The sequence below is a fragment of the Pseudophryne corroboree genome, chromosome 4 (assembly GCF_028390025.1).
Source record: "Pseudophryne corroboree isolate aPseCor3 chromosome 4, aPseCor3.hap2, whole genome shotgun sequence".
NCBI lineage: Eukaryota > Metazoa > Chordata > Amphibia > Anura > Myobatrachidae > Pseudophryne > Pseudophryne corroboree.
The window spans coordinates 283,603,491-283,623,058 of record NC_086447.1 but is presented as its reverse complement, the minus strand read 5'-3'; the positions used below and the strand labels follow the sequence as shown (position 1 = coordinate 283,623,058).

Genomic DNA, 19,568 nt, shown 5'->3' with positions numbered 1-19,568 from the left:
TTTGGAGGGAGATGAATGGGGGAGGTCAAAGAAGATAAGAGATATAGTGGTGGAAGTAGGTCCCAGGATCAATGCGGCTGTGGAGCAGACAGTGTGGTCTCATGGCCTGGTGGTTTTAGGAACATCCAGCCCATGGACCAAATAAGGCCTTCTAAATCATTTGGTCTGGCCCTGCCAAGGCAACCACAGGTGGGATTTGAAATTAAGGAGATATACTGTAATTTTTTTTTATTATTAAGACATAATGCAGACATAATGCTCTAGAGCTCAGCTGCCTCCTTATATTTACAGTAAAATGTGAGGCTGCTTGCTGAAGATAGAGGGAGCTGCAGAGCGGAGATTCTCTCAGGTATTGTCACTTCTTATTGGGACAGAGCTGGGCTAGCCGGGCAAGGCAGTGACTGGTGACTGACTCTGCAGGTATGTGTCGGTGTGTCGGAGGGGGAGGGAGGTGTCAATAAATGAAGCTTTGTCAGCAGCAGGGGGATGGGGGAGCTGTGTGTATGTATGTATACTGTGTGTGTATATTTGTATGTATGTATGCTACTATATGTGTGTTTGTCTACTGTGTGTATGTATGCTGTGTGTGTGCATTCATGTATGCATGCTGTGTGTATGTATGCATATTGTTTGTATGTAATCTATATGTGTGTGTATGTATGTATGTATGTATGTATGCATGCATGCTGTCTAAATGCTTACCATTGCAAAGAGTTGACTGAACTCCAGACTGACCAATGCAAACTTGGGAAAGCAGTTGCAACATCATCAATACCAGTTAACATCACACTCCTCACCAAAGCAGTTCCAGCCATCACATTAGGGGTAAATTAATTAAATGTTTGACCAAATATAGCAGGATAATTATTAAGTTGATAATTTTGTATGGCCCACGAATGATGTTATAATATCCAAATGGCCCTTGGCAGAAAAAAGGTTCCCCACCCCTGTTTTAGGCTGAAACCATTGCCTGGTTTACTGGAAAGGATCCATTGTTAAGAGTGCAACAGGGCATTATTGAGGACATCAGGTAGACCAGTGAGGTTAATTTATTTGAGTGGCATTTATCTTAAAAAAACAGTTAAGAAAATAGATATTGAATGAAGTCTAGTGTATCTGTAATATAATGTCTGACATACCTGTAAGCATTCACATTTGTGAACATTAGTTTTCATTAAGGTTGCTTATTGTTATGGTTTGCATGTAAAATAAATATGTGATATCCCAACAATGTACAGTGCCATTGTGCTCACATGGACCCCCATGCTACAATAATATGTCGCTTTGGGTGGCTCATGCTGGCTAGTGTGACAGTTGGAGATCACATGCAGCTCCAGAGAGAGGCTGGTTCATGCTGGCTAGTGTGACAGTTGGTGGCAGTTGGAACAGCCATCTTAGGTGAGAGATGGACAGCAGAGTGGTGAGGCAAATGCACCCCTGGAGATGAGTAGTGAGCAGACATCTTGGAGGAGAGATGGTGACTGGCAGTGTGCGGGAGTGCTGCTCATCTATCCTGTGTAGAGTGGTGATTACTGGAGACTGGAAGCATTGAACTGAATGTGGCTCATACTCCAGTGGGGCAGAGTGGAGGAACAGGACACACAGCTGCTGCACAGGTACAAATGCACAGCCCATTAGAGACACAAGAGGAGTTCATAGAAAAGAGACCCACACAACCCTGCAAATAGTGATCCATTCCAGCAGCAGTAGTAAGTAAGCCTGAACTCTAGGGAGCAGTGACCAGCATAGTGAATACATACAGGAACACTTGCTGAAAGGCATATATAGACTCTTGCATTGCCTAAAAGTTTGGCTGCTGCAGACAGAAGCAGCTTAGACACTTTCAGTTACTTAAGTACCATATGTAATTACAGCCTGAGGCAGCAGCCCGGATACTTGAAAAGGACAGTTCATTTAAAGAAACACAGTTTATGATCCTTAATGGCAGTGCAGCTTTGCTTAAGGAAACAGAGCTTAAAACTAGACAGCATACTTTCAACGGGCTATTGCCAGTAGTTATTATTATTATTAAATTTTATTTATAAGGCACCACAAGTGTTTTGCAGCGCCATACAAAGGACAGTACAGAGAGACAAAACTTAGCATTACAGTAAATAAATAACAAAAATAGAGTACAGGTAACAAAGAGCACCACAATTCTCAAAACATAACACAGCTAAGATGTAAGTAGCGAGGGAATAACCATGGTACTACTTGGGGCTGGTGGCCATGGATGGAAATGAGCCTTGACCAGCAGGAGAAAAGTGGGTAAAGATGGTCATGAGGAGTAGGAGAGATCTGCGAGTGAAATGTGTCGAGATGAGGGCTTTGACAACAAGAGGAAAAAGGGCCTGAAGAGCTAACAATCTAGTGGGAAGGAGCGACAGACAGATGACATGAGTTGCAAGCAAGCGGGAGGTAGCCTGATGACAGTATGTAAGCAAAGCCGAGATGTTTAAGGCATGAGGCAGGGGGATGGAGGAGCAGCCTCAGGACTAGGTTATGTATCGAGAGGGAATGCTTTGTTGAATAGGTGGGTTTTTAGTGCCCGTTTGAAGCTTTGCAAGGTTGGTGAGAGTCTAATGGAGTGGGGAAGAGAATTCCACTGAAGGGGTGCAGCACTGGCATAGTCTTGAACTCGAGCATGGGAAGCAGTGACCAGGGCAGGGGAGAGGCGACGGTATTGGCCGACCATAGGGGCAGGAGGAAGTATGAAGGAAGAGGAGGTTGGAGATGTAGGAAACAGTGGAATTAGAGATGACCTTGTATGTAAGGGTAAGGAGTTTGAATAGGATTCTGTAGGGGAATGGGAGCCAGTGTAGATTTTGTCGAAGGGGAGTGGCAGATGTGGAGTGGCAGGAGTGGAAGATAAGCCTAGCTGCGGAGTTCAGGACAAATTAAAGGGGGGGGGGGCAAGATGGGAGCACGCTAGGCCAGTGAGGAGAAAATTGCAGCAGTCGAGTCGTGAGATGACCAGTGAGTGGATGATAAGTTTAGTTGCACTCTGGGAGAGAAATGGCCTGGTGCGAGCAATGTTGCATAGCTGGAACTGACAGGATTGTGCGAGAGCTTGGATGTGGGGTGCAAAGGAGAGAGAGAAGTCAAGAGTGAAGCCCAAGCAGCAGAGTTGGGGAACGGGGGAGATGATGGTGTTGTCAACCGTGATAGAGATGTTGGTAGGGGGTGTTGCTCTGGGTGGGGAAAAGATGATGAGTTCAGTTTTGTCCCTGTTGAGCTTCAGAGAGCGCTCAGACATCCAGGAGGAGATTGCAGAGATTCAGCTGGAAACCTGAGAGAGGACAGAGGAGGGCAGATCAGGAGAGGTAGAGTTGAGTGTCATCAGCATAGAGGTGGTATTGAAGGCCAAAGGAGTTAATGAGCGCACCCAGGGAAGAAGTGTAAAGGGAGAACAGAAGGGAGCCAAGGATAGAACCCTGAGGGACACCAACAGTAAGGGATGGAAGGGTGTGAAGTGGTGCCAGACGCAGACACAGAGAAGGAGCGGTTGGTGAGGTAAGAGGAATACCAGTCAAGGACAGTGCTAGAGAGGCCAATGTTTTGGAGTGTGCAGAGGAAGAGAGGATGATTCATGGTGTCAAAGTCAGCAGAGGTCCAGAAGGATGAGCAGATAGAAGTGGCCCCTGTATTTGGCCGAAAGCAGGTCATTGGTGACTTTCACCAGGGCAGTCTCATTGGAGTGGACTGGGCAAAAACCAGATTGTTGTGGATCGAGGATGGAGTTGTCAGAGAGGTAGCTTGTGAGATGTCATTCAAGTAGTTTTAAGGTGAAAGGGAGAAGAGAAATGGGACAGTAGCTAGTGAGTGATGAAGGGTCGAGGTTGGTTTTTCTGTGAATAGGTGAGACCAGAGCATGTTTGACTGGTGAGGGGAAGATGCCAGTAGAGAGCAATAGGTTAAAGAGGTGAGCAAGGTGGGAGCAGGCAGTGGAGGAGAGGGAGCAGAGAAGATGGGAGGGAAAGGGGTCCAGGGGCACATGGAGGGGGGGATAAAATGAAGGAGTGGACTTCCTTGTCTGAAGTGGGACGGAAGGAGGACAGGGTGGGACAAATGGAGGAGAGGGATGATGGGGGTGGGTGGGTGGGGGTAGAAGAGGGGTGACGGGAGGAGATGTCATGTTGGATAGCCTCAATTTTGGAGATGAAGGAGGCAAAGTCATTGGCAATGAGGGAGAATGGGAGCAAAGTAGGAGGGGGTAAAGAGAGTGTTGAAAGTTTAAAAGAGACGACATGGACTGGAGGAATGAGAAGAGATGAGTACTTGGAAAAAGGATTGCTTGTCGAGTGAAAGAGCAGAGCTGTAAGAGGAGAGAATAAACTTGAAATGGAGAAAGTCCGCGAGAGAGTGAGATTTCATCCAGGAGCTCTGTTTGGAACATGAACATTTTTGTAAGAAACGGGTTAGTTTGGTGTCGCAGGGTTGGGGTTTGGTGCTGCGGAGAGGGACAGAGGAGAGGGGCCCCACAGAGTCGAGAGCAGCGGATAGGGAAGAGTTATAGAAGGAGGCTGCCTGGTTGGGACAAGTCATAGTGGAAAGAGGAGAGAGGAAATTCTCAAGGGAGGGTAGGATCGCGGGGTCGAGAGACCCAAGATTGCATCTGGTGATGGTGGGTCTGGGCGCGGAGAGGAGAAGAGAGGATGAGAGGGTGAAAGAAAGCAGATGGTGGTCAGAGAGAGGGAAGGAAGAGTTTGAGAAATCAGAGAGATCACATCGGTGGGTGAAGACAAGGTCATGGGAGTGGCCGAGATTGGGAGTAGGGGTGGAGGTCCATTGAGAAAGTCCAAAGGAGGTGGAAAGAGCGAGAAGATTAGTGGAAGCAGCATTAGTGATATCAATAGGGATGTTAAAGTCACCGAGGATGATAGAGGGCAGGTCGGAGGAGAGAAAGTGTGGAATCCAGGCAGCAAAGTTGTCAAGGAAAGGTGAACAGTGGGCAGGGGGGTGGTATATCACTGCCACAAGAAGGTAAATGGGGTAGAAGAGATGGATAGTGTGGACCTCAAAGGTGGAGAAGGTGAGGGAGGGCTCAGGTGGGATGACACAAAAGGTACAGTTAGGGGAGAGAAGGAAGCCCATGCCTCCACCCTGGTGGTCATCAGGTCTGACCATGTGGGTGAAGGAGAGGCCTCCGTAGGAGAGGGCAGCAGGGAGGAGAGTCCGGTTTCAGTGATGGCAAGAAGGTTAAAAGAGTGGGAGATGAAGAGTTCGTGGATAGTTGGCAGGTTGTTGCAGATTGATCTAGCATTCCAGAGTGCACAGGAGAAAGGAAGGGAGGGGACAGGGGAGATTGGGATCAGGTTGGCTGGTTTCTGAATGCATGTGGGTGGTCTGGATATTGGAGGAGGGTGAGACCTAGCAGTGAGGATTGTTATGGGACAGGATCGATAAAGCCATAATTACACTACAGTAGTGTTGTTCTGAAGAATAATATAGAATGGGGTGGGTGTAATATAGAATGAAAAATGAGAAGGGGGTGTAGTAAAAGCAGAGACAGTGCAAACAGGATATATTGGGAAGTAATGGAGGGAACGGAAAGACTGAGATGGTTACACAGTGGATGTAGATAGTATAACTGAGGGGCAGAAAGCAATGTGTGAGAGCAATAGGGTTGTTACTTAATCAGACAGGGTAGTCAGTGTCCAGGCTGTGCAGGCGGTGGTGGTGGTAGTGGATTAGGTAACTCACTGTAGTATGTTTATTGCAGTTCTTTTGTGGAGGTGGGGAAGGTAGTCTGCTGTCCTTCTCTTTCTATCCTGTTTCTCTCCTTATATCTCCAAATGTCATATCCTCATACTTTCCATTAACATACTTATCAGCTAAGATGCTTGCAGCCTATTAGGCCCTACACACATGCCGATTTGTTTGAAAGATATGAACGATTTCGTTCATAAATGAACGAGAACTCATTCATATCTTTCAGTGTGGAGGCTCCAGCGATGAACGATGTGTGGCCCGCGCTCATTCATCGCTGGTCCCCCGTCTGCTGTGCATGCAGGCCAATATGGACGATCTCATCCATATTTGCCTGCACTTCAATGGAGCCGCGTGAGGGGGGTAGTGAAGAAACTTCACTCCCCCGTCACTGCCCCCCCGCCGCTGGGTCGCCCGTCGGCCGTATCGGCCGTCGGGCACCTCAGTGGCTGATCGGCATGTCTGTAGGGCCCATAAGCCTATACTAATTAAATATACATGCACACATGGATACAGGCTTGATTGCTATCAGCACCCACCCTCTGAAACTCCACCCACAACAAAAGGATGGCTCTGTCTAGGTGTAAACATCAACAGACCACTATACCCCCATGTCACACGCCAGGGGCAGCAGCCGCCGTGCTTACACCTGCGTGTCTGCTGGTCCGTTTGGCGGTCCCCACCTCCGGCGGTCCTCGGGTCCCGGCGTCTGGCTGGCGCTGCTCCCGGCGGTTCCCCGGAGCGTGGGCGCCGACATGACAGCCGGCATCACGTGGGTGGGGAGCGGGTGACGTCACTAACCCGCTTCACCAATCCAGTAGAGGCGGGAGATTCAAAACCAGACACCGGGCAGAGCCTCGGCGCCTGAGTATCGTCTCTTTTCTGAAGTGGATGCCAGAGCTCCCGTACGCAGTGTGTTCCCCAGCAGCTATACTCCAGTGCTTCCAGCATTCAGGGTGCCTTCCTGCAGCACTGTCTCCAGTGTTCCTAGCAACTAGTGTGTTCCTCTGCAGTGCAGTCGCCAGCGCTCCCTGGATTCAGCATGACTTGCGGGCTGAACCAACTTTAGTGTTTCCAGCCTTCAGTGTCTTTCACCATCGCTCACAAGTTCTTCATTTATCAGTGTCTTTAAACATCGCTCACAAATTCTTCAGTATCTTTCACCATCGCTCACAAGTTCTTCATTCATCAGTGTCTTTAAACATCGCTCACAAATTCTTCAGTGTCTTTTACCATTGCTCACAAGTTCTTCATTCATCAGTGTCTTTAAACATCGCTCACACATTCTTCAGTGTCTTTCATCATCGCTCACAAGTTCTTCATTCATCAGTGTCTTTAAACATCGCTCACAAATTCTTCAGTGTCTTTCACCATCGCTCACAAGTTCTTCATTCATCAGTGTCTTTAAACATCGCTCACAAATTCTTCAGTGTCTTTCACCATCGCTCACAAGTTCTTCATTCATCAGTGCCTTTAAACATTGCTCACAAATTCTTCAGTAGCCTTTGACATTGCCCACAAATTCTTTCTTTCATGTGTCGCTGTATAGCTCCCTTCCCAGAATAAAGTTCCTCAGCATTTTTCACCAATCCTGACTGTCAGAGTCTTGTATTAGGAAAACCTATATCCGACCATCTTTGCTCCGACCCAGCTGTGGTTCCTCTTCTCGACCATCGGAAGAACCCCCGAGTTCACAATATCCCCAACCCAGGTCAGTGACACCCCACTAATACACAGTGAAATCCTGCTTTAGTATAGGTTAGGAATAGCTAATTAAAGATAAAGTTGCAGGTTACCTAGCACAATTCAAATAAGCATGAAAAGCATGTAAAGTTGCAGGATTGAGAGATTGTTGCAGGAGTTACACAGGTTTGAGACTTCAAGGATTGGCAAGCAGCAGCTAGAAATCATCTAAGGATATTGCTGCTGCACAACTCCAGGAGGATTGGTACTTCATAAACTACAGTCATTTCCTATAGCAAGAGAAAACCTGTTATATGGCCTGGAAAGATAAAACCAGCTGTAGCCAAAAGTCCTTAATCTCTCATTTGTTCATTGAACTCACAAATCACCTTGTTCTTAGGAAGAGACTCTTTAAGTGCACACAAAACTCAATATGTAACTGTCAGTGGTAATACAGGGCCACAACTGTTGAATTACTTAAATGTCATTATTTCTGCTTTGCAATTTAGTGTGATAAGTTGTTAAATATTGAATGTACTTTTCTGCTTTGTAGATGTGCATGCTCTGTTCATAGTTATTGTCAAATGTGAAACTTTTTCTTGAGTTCACAGCAAAGAGAGAGCGCTTTATTGGGGATACGGTCATTACGTCAACACAACTTAGGTCAACAGTCATTAGGTCGACAACTATAGGTCAACATTCATTCGGTCGACAGAGTCACTATGTCGACAAGGTCATTCGGTCAACATGTACTAGGTCGACAGGACAGAGGGTCACTTTAAAAAAAAAACTTTTTCATACTTAATGATCTACGTGGACTACAATTGGGAACGGTAACCTGTGCTGAGTGCAGCGGTATTATAGCGAGGCCCCTTGCCTGAAGCATGGTGAGCAAAGCGAGCCATGAGAGGGGACATGGAGCACTAATTGGTGTTCCCCATCACTTTACAAAGAAAACGGCACAAAAAAAGTTAAAAACTCATGTCGCCCTTTTGACCTGTCGACCTAGTACATGTTGACCTAATGACCCTGTCGACCTACTGCATGTCGAACAATAGTGGTCGACCTAATGGCTGTCGACCTAAGTTGTGTTGACCCAACTACCCATACCTCTTTATTGAAGCGATCCAGTTAAATAAATTCCTACAACAAAATTGTCAAATAAATGTCTGCATGTAATCTATCTTGTATTGTATTGCATTGTGTTGTGAACTGACATTGGGGGTAATTCTGAGTTGATCGCAGCAGGAACTTTGGGGGTAATTCCAAGTTGATCGCAGCAGGATTTTTTTTAGCAGTTGGGCAAAACCATGTGCACTGCAGGGGAGGCAGATATAACATGTGCAGAGAGAGGTAGATTTGGGTGGGTTATATTGTTTCTGTGCAGGGTAAATACTGGCTGCTTTATTTTTACATTGCAAATTAGATTGCAGATTGAACACACCACACCCAAATCTAACTCCCTCTGCACATGTTATATCTGCCTCCCCTGCAGTGCACATGGTTTTGCCCAACTGCAAAAAAAAATCCTCCTGCGAACAACTTGGTATTACCCCCTTTGTTAGCAGATGGGCAAAACAATGTGCACTGCAGGGGAGGCAGATATAACATGTACAGAGAGAGATAGATTTGGGTGTGGTGAGTTCAATCTGCAATCTAAATTGCAGTGTAAAAATAAAGCAGCCAGTATTTACCCTGCACAGAAACAAAAAAACCTACCCAAATCTAACTCTCTCTGCAAATGTTAAATCTGCTCCCCCTGCAGTGCACATGGTTTTGCCCAACTGCTAAAAAATTTCCTGCTGCGATCAACTTGGAATTACCCCCATTAATAGATATATTCCTGTCAGGCTTCTGTGATACTTACTTACTTTACTTACTACACTTCCAATAAGAGCCGGCTTGTACCTATTTGTGCACTTTGAGTGGTGATCTTCTAAGGACATGAGCACACAAGGATATAACAAAAATGCCAAGCAAGATTTTACGATGACCCATGTAGGATATTGAAGTTTGAATATGCCTTTACATGTGACCTATTGTGTAGGAATCAGTGTATCTAAATTGTACTTTGCAAGGGCACTTTTCAATTATTTGCTGTGAATACATTGATCTGCATTGTCCTTGAAAATAGTGAGTTCTTATTAGAAGTCGTATACTGATACTAGCCACGAATGCACATTTTTATTGGCAGTAGTTTTAAATTACTTTTGTTGCAAATAATTTTTTTTGTGCTTTGGAACCAACAACCTGATTAGTCATCCAATTATTTACCTGTAAATAAATGCATCAACATTTAAATGCCAGTGGTTAGCCACACATCACTGCACTTCATTACTACAATAATTTGTATTATTCTATTATTGTTATTGGTAACATTTACATGTAAACTCCAGTATATTATACAGTGCTTTAAAATTAAGGACAGGCAGTAATAAAACAAGACATTAGTAGACATAGTAGGAAGAGAGCCTATCAATTTTATGGCATGCTTTTCGATTTTTTTTGGATGGTCATTTTAGAGGTATTAACTACAGAACATCTCCCATTTAAAAACAAATAAAAAATAAAACCTGCACTATAAGGCTTCTATTTGCTATACTGTATGTGGAAGACAGGATTGATTAGAAAAGAGTATTCCAAAACTGGATAGTCACTGCTAAGTGAAGAGAGAGGGGCTGATGTTGAAATGGACACAATAAAAAACCCAAATCACAGACATAAATTGTGTTCAATAAAAAAGTGCAATTCCGTGTATATGCATTATTTCAACTAATGCAAATTGTGTGTAGGTCAGCAACAGTAGTATTTTCTTACTTTAGGCATGTTTACATTTGCATACTCAAATTTGCATTAGGCATATATCACTCTCATGAGCAGAGCCCTCTTCCCTAATCTTCCCTAAGAGATTTTCCTTCTCTTACTGAAACCATCTTCTACTCCATACGCCCTCGATGGCACCAAATCCCTCATTTTTTTTTCTGCCATCCTAATACTAATTTTAGTGTCATCTGCTGATGCAGCTACTGTATGTTTATATACCCTGTACTTGTCCAATATTGTCTTGAACTGTAAGTCACCATTCTCTTGTTTGCTTAGTTGTTTGTGTACACTGTAATTTGGCGCTGCATATACCTTGTTGCACCATATAAATAAAGGATAATAATAATTATAATCATACATTTACACCCATATTGCTGAATATTGTTTTGCTTGCAAAATGCAATTTCTTAGGCCTTCGTGATATGGAAAAAAAAACATCTCTAATACACCAGTTACAACTCTCCATTTCTTGTAAAAAAATTGCTAACAAAAAATATAATAAATGCACGAGCATACAAAGAAAGCATGAGTATCATCAGTCAATCACAAGTGTTTCACTATTGCTGACAATCATTACCATTGTGTGATTGCATTGATACTCAAGCTCTCGCAAATAATACGCCTTGCATAGGAATTTGCAATTACGTGAACAGGTACTAATTATTGTACTGTAGTACCCTTCACTCCCCCATCCTGCCTCTCCAGGTTCAAATGTTTGTGTTCCATAGCCACATGTGCTTTTGTATATTTTCTGGGAAAGAGCAGAGCAAATACTCATATTTCATGTCACTCCAAATGGTATACAGTGCATCCGGAAATTATTCACAGCACTTCACTTTGATCCACATTTTGTTATGTTACAGCCTTGTTCCAAAATGGAATAATTTAATTTTTTCCATCAAAATTCTACACACAATACCCTATAATGACAACAGGGAAAAATAAAAAAGTTTTTTGGGGAGATTCTTGCAAATTTATTAAAAATAAAAAACTAAGAAATCATATATACATAAGTATTCACAGCCTTTGCTCAATACTTTGTTGGTGTACCTTTGGCAGCAATTACAGCCTCAAGTCTTTTTGAATATGATGCCACAAGCTGGTCACACCTATGTTTGGGCAGTTTCGGCCATTACTCTTTGCAGCACCTCTCAAGCTCCATCAGGTTGGATGGGAAGCGTCGGTGCACAGCCAATTTCAGATCTCTCCAGAGACGTTTAATAAGATTCAAGTCTGGGCTCTGGCTGGACCACTCAAGATTATTCACAGAGTTGTCCTGAAGCTACTACTTTGATATCTTGGCTGTGTGCTTAGGGTCGTTGTCCTGGTGAAAGATGACCCGTTGCCCCAGTCTGCGTTCAAGAGGGCTCTGGAGCAGGTTTTCATCCAGGATGTCTCTGTACATTGCTGCATTCATCTTTTCCTCTATCCTGACTAGTCTCCCAGTTCCTGCCACTGAAAACCATCCCCACAGCATGATGCTGCCACCACCATGCTTCACTGTAGGGATGGTATTTGCCTAGTGACCTCCAAACATGACACCTGGCATTCACGCCAAAGAGTTCAATATTTGTCTCATCAGACAAGAGAATTTTGTTTCTCATGGTCTGAGAGTCCTTCAGGTGCATTTTGGCAAACTCTAGGCAGGCTGCCATTTGCTTTTTACGAAGGAGTGGCTACCATCTGGCCTCTCTACCATACATGCCTGATTGGTGGATTGCTGCAGAGATGGTTGTCCTTCTGGAAGGTTCTCCTCTCTCCACAGAGGAATGCTGTTGCTCTGACAGAGTGACCATCGGGTTCTTGGTCACTTCTCCCCCGATCTCTCAGTTTAGATGGCTGGCCAGCTCTAGGAAGAGTCCTGGTGGGTCCGCACTTCTTCCATTTATGGATGATGGAGGCCACTGTGCTCATTTGGACCTTAAAACAGCAGATAATATTCTGTACCCTTTCCCAGATTTATGCCTCAAGACAATCCTGTCTCAGAGGTCTACAGACAATTTTTACTTCATGCTTGGTATGGGCTTAGACATGCACTGTCAAGTCTGGGACCTTATATAGACAAGTGTGTGCCTTTCCAAATCATGGCCAATCAACTTAATTTACCAAAGGTTGACTCAAATTAAGCCGTAGGAACATCTCAAGGATGATCAGAGGAAACGGGATGCACCTGAGCTCAATTTTGAGCTTCATGGCAATGGCTGTGAATACTTATGTACATGTGATTTCTTAGTTTTTTATTTTTTACATTTGCAAAAATCTCCTGAAAACTTTTTTCACGTTGTCATTATGGGGTATTGTTTTAGGAATTTTGAGGGGAAAAAAAATCAATTTATTCCATTTTGGAATAAGGCTCTAACATAACAAAATGTGGAAAAAGTGAAGCGCTGTGAACACTTTCCAGAAGCACTGTAGGTCTCACTTTGCATCAGCCACACATTCTCTATTACTTTCTATAATATTACATAATAATCTGAACATTAGCAGGGTTTTTCAAATGTTTACAAAGAATTTGAATGAGCTGTTACTGTTAAATATTAACTGTTAATTAGAAGTGGAACACACCAGAACTGAAACTAGTTAAATTATATCAGCTTTTCTAGGTTTCTTATGACTTGTTCATTTTTGGAAAGCAGTAATTTGCCAGCCTTTGCCATAGTATAACAGAGTGTGACAGTGGGCTTTGCAAAGATTCAAGGGTTTGAGTTTAATTGTATGGATGGTTTTCAGTGAATTGTTCTAATGTAATTGAGTCCTTTTAGCTAGCTGTTACCTACAAGAAAGATGGAGCTATATTTAGATCTAATTCAGTGTTACTGAATCTATTCACTGTCAGCGGAATACAATGAATGTCAGTGGGGTAGAAAGTCTTGTGCCAAATGTCGACTGTCTATAGGACTATATACCTCAGTTAACAATGTAAGCCATACCTGTAATTAAAGATAATTAAGTGTATCTCTTCAGCATTAAGCACCATGATTCTGAAATATACAAGCTAAGTGTTATTTTTATATAGAAATACACTGAAAAGGAGAATAAATGGAAATTATATATGTTATGTGTAATATTTTTATTCTTGCATAATCATGTGGTACACAATGGTGGGTACTGTACATTTAAAGCTCAAATTCTGACTGCTCCAAAGAACATACAATAAGTTTTATGCCTCAGGCGGTGAGATATAAAGTGAATAGCCCAAGGATGTAAGAAGCTAAGACTGGAATGTAAATCACATTCGGTGAATGGAGCAAATTAAAGTTGTTGCTTTTTTATTCTTTTATTAACGAGACTTCTAACTTATATTTATACAATAAACAGATACCAATGTGTTGTTGTGCAAGCAAGCTCTAAAGCAGTTTTACAATAAACTGTGTTCCCATTGAATCATCTTTTGTGTAACAGAAATACAAATCGCATACATATTAGATGATGTTAACCATGCGTTTCATTGGCGGTCATTATGAAGTCTGTGTTGATACACTCATAGTATGTACAGACAGTATGTAAGGTTCAAATAAACAATACAGGGGCAAAATCCAAATGTGATAATGGTACAAAAAAATGAGAGTCAATAATTCACAGTAGAACTCAATGACCTCCTAGATGAACAGGCAAATAAAGTAGTCTCTGACTGTGAGTTTGAGTGCACTGGAAACAAGGAGAGTTAGCGATGAGAACAACAAGGTTGAGAGACCTGCTCATGAGCAATTACATTCTTAAGGGTTGGGAGTAAAACTGGGAGTAAATCTGAGTAGAGATGAGGAAGGACAGCAGATGTGAGTTAAGGGTATAAGGAGGAGTGGTGGGCTCTAATGAATATATGTATTTTCGGAGAAAAATTTAATTATTGACAACAAGTAGACAGTCTTGTAGGGTAGGTTAATGAGTTCCAGTGAAGATGATAGAGGTGCAGAAGCAGCTTTGTATGTGAGAGTGGCAGAGCCGTAACTACATGTGTGCAAAGTGTGCATTGCACACAGCACATTTGTACTTGGAGTGCATTGTGCGCCTTGTCCTCGATTGGCCACCCTTGAAATGACAGCAGGCAGTGGCAGTGCTGGCTTTGAGAGGCTCACAGTCCCATGTCCCATGCAGTGCAGGGTATGAAAGCAGCGGTGGCCGCATCCTGATGCTGCGTGAGGACAGCAGGGGGGTGGCCGCGTCCTGACACTGTGTGAGGACAGCGGGGGAACAGGAGCAGCAGCAGGGTAATGTATCTCTCCCAGCAGTGTCCTGTGTGACAGCAGCGCTCTCCCTCCTGCTCCACTGCATGCTGTGCAAAGCTGACAGTATGCCCCCCTCCCAAGTGATAGCCTACTGTAATGTGTAAAATGAAGGACTCTGCTCCTGTAATGTGTAAAAAGAGGGACTCTGTTGCTGTAATGTGTAAAATGAGAGACTTTGCTGCTGTAATGTGTAAAATAAGGGACTCTGCTGGTGTAATGTGTAAAATGAGGGACTCTGCTGCTATGTGTAAAAAGAGGGACTCTGCTGCTGTAATGTGTAAACGGGGACTATGCCTGCCGTAATGTGTAAAAAGGGACTCTACCTGCCTCTTTTGTAAATGGGGACTCTACCTGCCGTACTGTGTAAATGGGGGCTCTACCTGCCGTACTGTGTAAAAGGGAGCACTACCTGGCATAATGTGGGAAAAAAGAGGACTCTACCTGGTGTAATGTGTGTAAGTGACGCTACTGTTAGTCGTCATTTGAATAATTAATTATTTTGTGGCCACCCCCCTTCTCCATGAAGCCATGCCCCTAAATTTTGTCATGCGCACTGGCCCTATTTTAAATTTGGGGGGGGGGGGGCGCCGATGCTGTTTCTTGCACACTGCACTAAAATGTCTAGTTACGGCACTGGAGAGTGGGGAGAGGTGACAATTAGAATAACGGACAGAGGGGGTAATTCCAAGTTGATCGCAGCAGGATTTTTGATAGCAACTGGGCAAAACCATGTGCACTGCAGGGGAGGCAGATATAACATGTGCAGAAAGAGTTAGATTTGGGTGGGTTATTTTATTTCTGTGCAGTGTAAATACTTTTTTACACTGCAAATTAGATTGCAGATTGAACACACCACACCCAAATCTAACTCTCTCTGCACATGTTATATCTGCCTCCCCTGCAGTGCACATGGGGGGTAATTCCAAGTTGATCGCATCAGGATTTTTGATAGCAATTGGGCAAAACCATGTACACTGCAGGGGAGGCAGATATAACATGTGCAGAGAGAGTTAGATTTGGGTGGGTTATTTTGTTTCTATGCAGGGTAAATACTGGCTGCTTTATTTTTACACTGCAATTTAGATTTCAGATTGAACACACCACACCCAAATCTATATCTCTCTGCACATGTTATATCTGCCTCCCCTGCAGTGCACATGGTTCTGCCCAATTGCTAACAAACTTGAAGCTGCGATCAACTCAGAATTACCCCCATGGTTTTGCCCAGTTGCTATCAAAAATCCTGCTGCGATCAACTTGGAATTACCCCCAGAGTGAGAGGGAGCATGTGTCAAGATGGGCTCAGTGATGTTTTAGGGAGAGAAGTGATTAAATGCAAACAATTGTACATTTAAATTTGATTCTTGTCTTTAAACCAACAAATGATGCACAAACTAATATGCCAACAGTCTGCAGTCCCATTCATTTGATAAATAGAAACAGATTTAAAACATTAAATTGATCAAATAAAGTTTCTCTCTGTTTTTAGTTTTAAATTTCAATGCATTTTTTCAGTTTTTCTCTTTTGACTGAAAAAGTCAGTACTATGCAATTTGTGTGGCATAATTTGGATATTTTGCACTATGCATTACCAGGATGCAAACTGTGCTTTTCTTAGACTAGTTGAATGAAATTTGACCTCATCAACTACTTTTGATCTTTATTGTTAACTTTAATAACATTTATTTAAATAATGCTACCATGTTCTATTGTGCTTTACAATTGACCATAGAGATGGAATATTGGCCCTCATTCCGAGTCGTTCGCTCGGTAATTTTCTTCGCATCGCAGCGTTTTTCAGCTTAGTGCGCATGCGCAATGTTCGCACTGCGACTGCGCCAAGTAATTTTGCTATGAAGATAGTTTTTTTACTCACGGCTTTTTCTTCGCTCCGGCGATCGTAGTGTGATTGACAGGAAATGGGTGTTACTGGGCGGAAACACGGCGTTTTATGGGCGTGTGGATAAAAATGCTACCGTTTCCGGAAAAAACGCGGGAGTGGCTGGAGAAACGGAGGAGTGTCTGGGCGAACGCTGGGTGTGCTTATGACGTCAAACCAGGAACGACAAGCACTGAACTGATCGCAGATGCCGAGTAAGTCTGAAGCTACTCTGAAACTGCTAAGTAGTTTGTAATCGCAATATTGCGAATACATCGTTCGCAATTTTAAGAAGCTAAGATTCACTCCCAGTAGGCGGCGGCTTAGCGTGTGTAACTCTGCTAAAATCGCCTTGCGAGCGAACAACTCGGAATGAGGGCCATAGTTGGGAAATGGCAATCTAAAGTAGACAATGTGTAGTAAAGGCTAGGGTGTCTCAAAAAAAAATAATTCTTAAAACTCCTGCTCCCCAGGGTTTTTTCCCATTCCTCTTGTTCTTAAAAGTGAGTATACAAAATTTGAGCTTTGTAGGTGCAGGGAAATGTTGGCCCTTAGGGATCAAAAGTTTTGAAAATTCAGCTACTTTCCAGTATTTCCTCCCTATTTTGAATTTTTGGGGGGGAACTTTGGGTAGGCTCATAATAATTTTAAACTGTTATTATACATTGATAACAGTACCCTAAAAGTAAAAATAACCATTTCCACCTTCCTTAATGGTCTAAAACGCACCCCAAATTTATTGCAAAATAGAAAAGAAAGAAAGAAAGAAAAGTTTTATTTCGCAACTTCTAAACATCAGACTTTCTCAAACATTTTATACTGATTTATAATTTTTTCAATACAGATTTCTTGAAACATGGAATTTTCTTTCAATTTTCTTCAACCGACCGCAGTAAGTTCTGCCATTGCTCTTCATCCTTCGTAATTCTTCCAGAAAAATCTTGCATCAGTTTGACTCCTCTTTCTGCAGTATCATTAACTACTTTCAAGTTCTTGACAAATTATTTAATTACTCAGAAACTGTGATCTTCTTCCAACATTTGTGGAGCTTTTTTCAACCAAGCTCCATCTTGTCCAAACACATAGAAAAATAACCACGAGCTGGGACCAACCAGTTGGGATAATTTGGTAAATGGATTCATGATTGGAAAGATGGGGACACCGGTAGAAAGTGGAGTATCGTCTTGTTTGCATTTTATAAGCAATGCAGCAATCTTCTTCTTTTCAGCATCTGGTACCTTACTTGAAAATAAGGAGAATGTTACCATTTCCTCTGTTACGTACCAAAAATGGCAATGAAATGCAGACAATGCTGCCTGAGCAATCACGGAATCTATCTCATCATAGGCATTCAAAGATTCCCACAGCTTTAAACCTCACCCTGCAGCAGCAGCAGTCACTCATACAGCAAATGGCACAAGACACATGGAGCTCAGGAGGGATCAGAGGAGGAGACAGAGTGACGTCACTTTTTACCAGATCAGGCAAGCAATAATAATAATAATAATAATATGTACACAAAACAACTAGTAACAGACAGTTGTGAATGTCAGATACAACAACACTCATTAATAAACTGCATTAGTATTACCACCCCACCCAGGCAGCGACCACCATATAATCATCATCTAGGCTTTAGCATGTTTCAGCAGTTATAACGATTAACGGTGCATCAAAAAACGTAAAACTAAAAAACACAAGGTTATAAAATCAGCCTTTTTCTTCCAACTCATCTAACAGAAACAGTGAAGTGAAGCACATCCTACAAAATATGCATGTTTGGGCATGTCAACAGTTGAACACAATGAACAATCTCACTCGCTCACTGCCTAACTGTCTCGACTGCACGCCGAAATGTGTGTGTGTGTGTGTGTGTGTGTGTGTGTGTGTGTGTGTGTGTGTGTGTGTGCACCACATGACCACCACTGCACGCCAGTGACGTGCGGTGGGGTGAGGCAGGTGAGGCAGAGCCTTTTCTGTCATACTTACATTGAAACCAGAGTTTTGACTGAATAAATTATATGAAAAATACTGATAATTTGTTTGAAATATCTTCTTTGCATTATTCTAATAATTTTTATAGTGCAAACTCTGGAGTAAAAAGTCTATGGCAGGTGAGGCAGTGCCTCACCTGTGTATCCTTTCCACACATCTCTAATCAAAACTCACCAGATTTCCAGGAGTTTACACTGCTGCACCTGTGTATAATGCCCAGATGTACCCTTTGGCTCATATATTGCATGTAAATCTGGCTCTGGGGTTAGCCAGTGCCTACTGAGCTATTTAGCTCACCGCACGTCCCTGCTTGCACACATGCACTGTTGTCTGTTGTACATGTACATACTCAGTCAGTCAGCATAGGGAGGAAATACTGGAAAGTAGATTAATTTTTTAAACTTTTGGTCCCTAAGGGCCAACTTTTCCCTGCACCTACGAAGCTCAAGTTTCATATACTCACTTTTGGGAACAAGAGGAATGAGAAAAACCCTGAGGAGCATGAGATTTAAGAAAAACATTTATTTTTGAGACACCCTAGTAAAGGCATGTCCTCAAACCAAGAGTTTGCATAGAAAAGCATGAAAGGTGGCATACAATTTGCATCACCCACAGGGTAGGTGCAAATACAGTACAACATGATGATAATGGTGGATGACAAAATGACCTCAGTGATTACAATTGTCTGACTTCCAATCACTGGACAAAACCCCACAATTTTTTTGACAGTATTCATTAAATGCACCAAAAGAATTATAGAAATGGTAACATCATATTATAAGCACGAAAATAACACAGTCCAGTAAACAATGTAAACAGGAAACAATATCAACAGTGCATTTTTTCATATATAAAGGGGCAGGAGGAGAAACAGTCAAGAGGGGAAAAAAGAGATGGGAAAGGGTAGGAGAAGATATACAGTAGAAAAGAGGCAGGGGTTCCACACTGAGAGAGATTTGCAGGCATAAGATCAGAAGGTCACTGGGGGAATTAATTCCGAAAGTACCAGTAAATGCAAACAAATTAAAAATCAAAGGGGGGGAGGGCGCCATGAGGACATTTAGATAGAGATGCTGAAACCCAGCAAAAGAGGTTTGACTTTATTAAAAATTTGTATAATCTGCAGATACTGTTGGAACTGGTCCCTAGTAAACCCAAGAAGGGTCATCAGGTCATCATATGGGTAGAAGATTCCTGCAGATGGGAGCACGTTCAGGGGTAGTAACCCAAGTTTAGACCACTGATTTTTGTGG

The 19,568-nt window shown here is 42.9% G+C and overlaps 1 long non-coding RNA gene across 1 annotated transcript in view; it reads left to right on the top strand.

Annotated features, from left to right (window-relative positions):
- Positions 1–1,393: 1,393 nt before the first annotated feature.
- The window catches only part of LOC134911346 (uncharacterized), a 43,843-nt gene continuing 25,668 nt past the window's right edge, over positions 1,394–19,568 (top strand). The window contains exon 1 of the long non-coding RNA XR_010176497.1: positions 1,394–1,616. This is a non-coding gene — a long non-coding RNA (uncharacterized LOC134911346). The remainder of the gene's footprint in view (positions 1,617–19,568) is intronic.